Source organism: Condylura cristata, unplaced genomic scaffold, assembly GCF_000260355.1.
Source record: "Condylura cristata isolate star-nosed mole 26May11 unplaced genomic scaffold, ConCri1.0 scaffold00013, whole genome shotgun sequence".
Taxonomy (NCBI): domain Eukaryota; kingdom Metazoa; phylum Chordata; class Mammalia; order Eulipotyphla; family Talpidae; genus Condylura; species Condylura cristata.
Genome location: NW_004567114.1, coordinates 40,032,080 through 40,035,533, shown reverse-complemented (window position 1 = coordinate 40,035,533; position 3,454 = coordinate 40,032,080).

Sequence of the window (3,454 nt, the reverse complement as noted above, 5' to 3'; positions counted from 1 at the left end):
TACATTTTATTTTTTGATCCACAAATTTCTTGTTTATAATTTACCTTTAAGACTGATTTGGCAGAATTCACCAGGAACTCTCGCCAGTTTTTCAGATTCTCTAAAAATAGAAGACTTCAAATAATTTAGATGCAAAGGATACTTTGTGATATTTTTCCAACCATGCCTCATGTCCACTTGTAATGCTGCTATTTTGATGAAACTATTAAAACAGAGAACAGAGGTAGTGAACTCTTAGTGGCTCTCTTATTACCATATTTTGTTATGAATGTTTTCCTCCATTTGCAGTGACTTTCCTTTTATCCCAAAGATAGTGGGCATATGCTTTATTTTTTATTTTTTTGGTTATCTTTCCAAAGTTACTTCAGGATCACCTATATGTTGATTGATGCTGTGAATCCTAGAGGAGCTTCCAAAATAACATCAGAGAAACATCAAAAAATGATGATGCTGGCAGTGAAATATACTTGGATTATTATGATCTATATCTTTTCATGAGCTTCAAGTCTGAGTCTGTCTGGAGGTATCGTCAGGTGTTCTGAAGTTGTCTAAAATGATTTCATGACAATTGCATACAATTAGATTGCCTCAAATTGTCTAGGGAGAGATTTAGATCTTTGGAAGCTATAAAGTTTTAAAAGCACTTATATGTGACTGTTATTTACACTTTTGAGAATTATAAAAATGTGGTCTTTATTAAAATATACTTTTTGGGTAGGATACTTTATCATTACATGTATTTTTGGTTCTCTTTCATCTGAGAAAACCTCCCTGGAATCAAAAGGAATCTTCAAGGCAAATTCAGTCCCCTTCAAAAGGGGATTAAAATAAAGTGATTTATGTATACATAATAGAATAATACTCATTTATATATAAAAAGATAAATAATTGGCATTTGCTCCAATATGAATGCAACTTTAGTTGATAATGCTAAATGAAATAAGTGTGAGGGAGAATGACAAATGCAAGATGGTTTCAGTTAGGTATAGAACCAGAGAGACAAAACAAAGGATCAGACAAAACCAAGCCAATAACAAACACTAGAAATTTGGTTGTGGAATTGATGCTACAGACAGAAAAAGAAGGAGAGAAACAAAATAGGGAATATGTATAACAGTGAAGGACTGTCAGGGTGGTGGGTGTGGGGTGGTGACATGCAACCAAGGAGGTGTGATCCGTGACTACTGAATCACATACAGTTTTTTAAAGAAAATACTACCTCAATAAAAATAACAAAAATAGATTGGTGAAAAATATACTGCTTTCTCTTTTGTACTTTAATGATTAAATTATATAAATCATATGTATTAGACAATCACACATAAGGATATTTTAGAAAAATAAACAGATGACTTTGTTCAGAATGGTTATATTTGAAAGTAGGAAAATAAAAGAAACTCTTTCACCTGAAAAAAAAAATACTGAGAATCTCTCTTTGTAATAATGTGATTTTTACCTTTCAAAGAGTTCAGTAAATTATATCCACAAAATTATTTTATATGTACCACGATGCCCTGAATATAACACTGGTGAATTAGAAATTAGTTAAAAAATGCAAAGTTCTTGTTTTATTTTGTCTTGTATACTGGGCCTTTAAAAATTACTTTATTTTGGTACTCTCGATTGCACAATGGGTTAGGACACAGCACTGCAAGCTGGCTGCTGCCGCTTCAGTGCGAGTTCGATCCCTCCACCCAGAGGTGACCCACATGGCATGGCAGACCTCTCCTGGCCCACCCACTGCTCCCCTCAACAGTGTACATCATCATTCTGCCTGCTCTGCTCCCCAGTCTGTCTCTGGTGAATTCTCTCACTGCCCCTGCTCCTCTGGTCTGTACCCCAGGTTTGTATGAATAAATGAATAAAATCTTAGAAAAAAAGAATTACCTTATTTTTATGTTTCTCACTTTAACTATGGATGTTTATATTGTATGTAAAATTCTGAGGAAAACAATAGTTTCTACTCTAAGATATATTATCATTTTTAGAAAATATATGGCTTTTAAAAATTTTGTACTGTTTATACAATTATAGTTTTAATTTTCTTTTAAATTTTAAATTTTTAAATTTTCTTTAAATGTTAAGTGATTGATGAAGATCAATGTAAAAATTAATTTATTTTACTTCTATCATTTTAGTACATAGTTTCCTTTTGGCATGTAGAAACATTTGCCTTGCTCTCAATTCAAATCAGAAATTCTATTTGATATAAAATAATAACTGTGCTATTTTTATCTGTCCAAATAAGTACAATTAAATTATAAAAGTGATGACAGGGGACTTCCTGGTGGTTCATGGGTTAAAGACAGCTCTATCAAATTTTTGTCAGCCCTTGCGGCACAAGTTCTACCCCTGACCCGTGAAGTGACCCACATGGCACAGCAGACCTCTTCTGTTTCGCCCGCTGTTCCCCTCAGCAGTGTACTTTAGTAGATCTGCCTGTTCTATTCTCCACTTGACTTGGTGAATCCTCTCATCCCCTGATACCTCTGGCCTGTACCCTAGTTCTTGTATGCATAAATAAATGAAAATAAATTTTAAAAAGATGGTGATAATAATAAAATAAAGTACATATAATTTTTAAGGTAAAATCATATTTAAAGTGTTTCATTTATAAACTGTTGAACAATAATTACTTGGGGTAGCAATGCTTTCAACTAAGAATAAGACATATTTAGAAAAGTATGGTGAATAATATTTATTATAATTTTTCATAACAATGAGAAGTTAAATGGGCACGTATTATGAATGACCAATTAAAATGTTATTTTATCAATTATTTTCTTTGTCTTATAGATTTAGTTTATACTTCTTTGTTGTTGTTAAACAGTATGATTTTTTCTCTTATTTATTTTCAAACTGATCATAAGCCAACTGTTTTTAAACAGCTGCATATATCATATTAACAAATGAGGACAAACTTCTGTAAATATGAAAAATTTGCATAGGAAAATAAACAACGGCACATACATTTGTTGGATTTTTCTCCCTAAAGTAGGTTTTTATCCTCCCACAGTATATTGTCCTTCTAAGAAATACAAATGTGTCTAGATGCCAAAAATATAATTGCTCATTAACCATACAATACATTATTTTTATCTGGCATCTGTATCTTTGGGGATATTTAAATGGTTGTTCTATTTTATATCTCTTAGTAAAACTTGCATAGAGAAATCATTAACTGATATCACCATTATAGCAAATTGTATTGAGAAATTCTACTTGTTAAATGCTATAGATAATAGATGTTTGTAAATATAACTTTGAATGGGTTTTTCACTCTGGCATGCAATGCTAAAGCCAGCTCCTGGGCTACTGCATGGTACAGGCGCTCATGGTTACTATAGTTGTCAAGAGCTAATGGATCATTCCTTGAAAAGTGTTGGCAATCTGAGTGACAGCTTCTAAGCTCGGTATTCTCAAGGCCACTAGGTGAGTCAGTGTCTGTAAATGT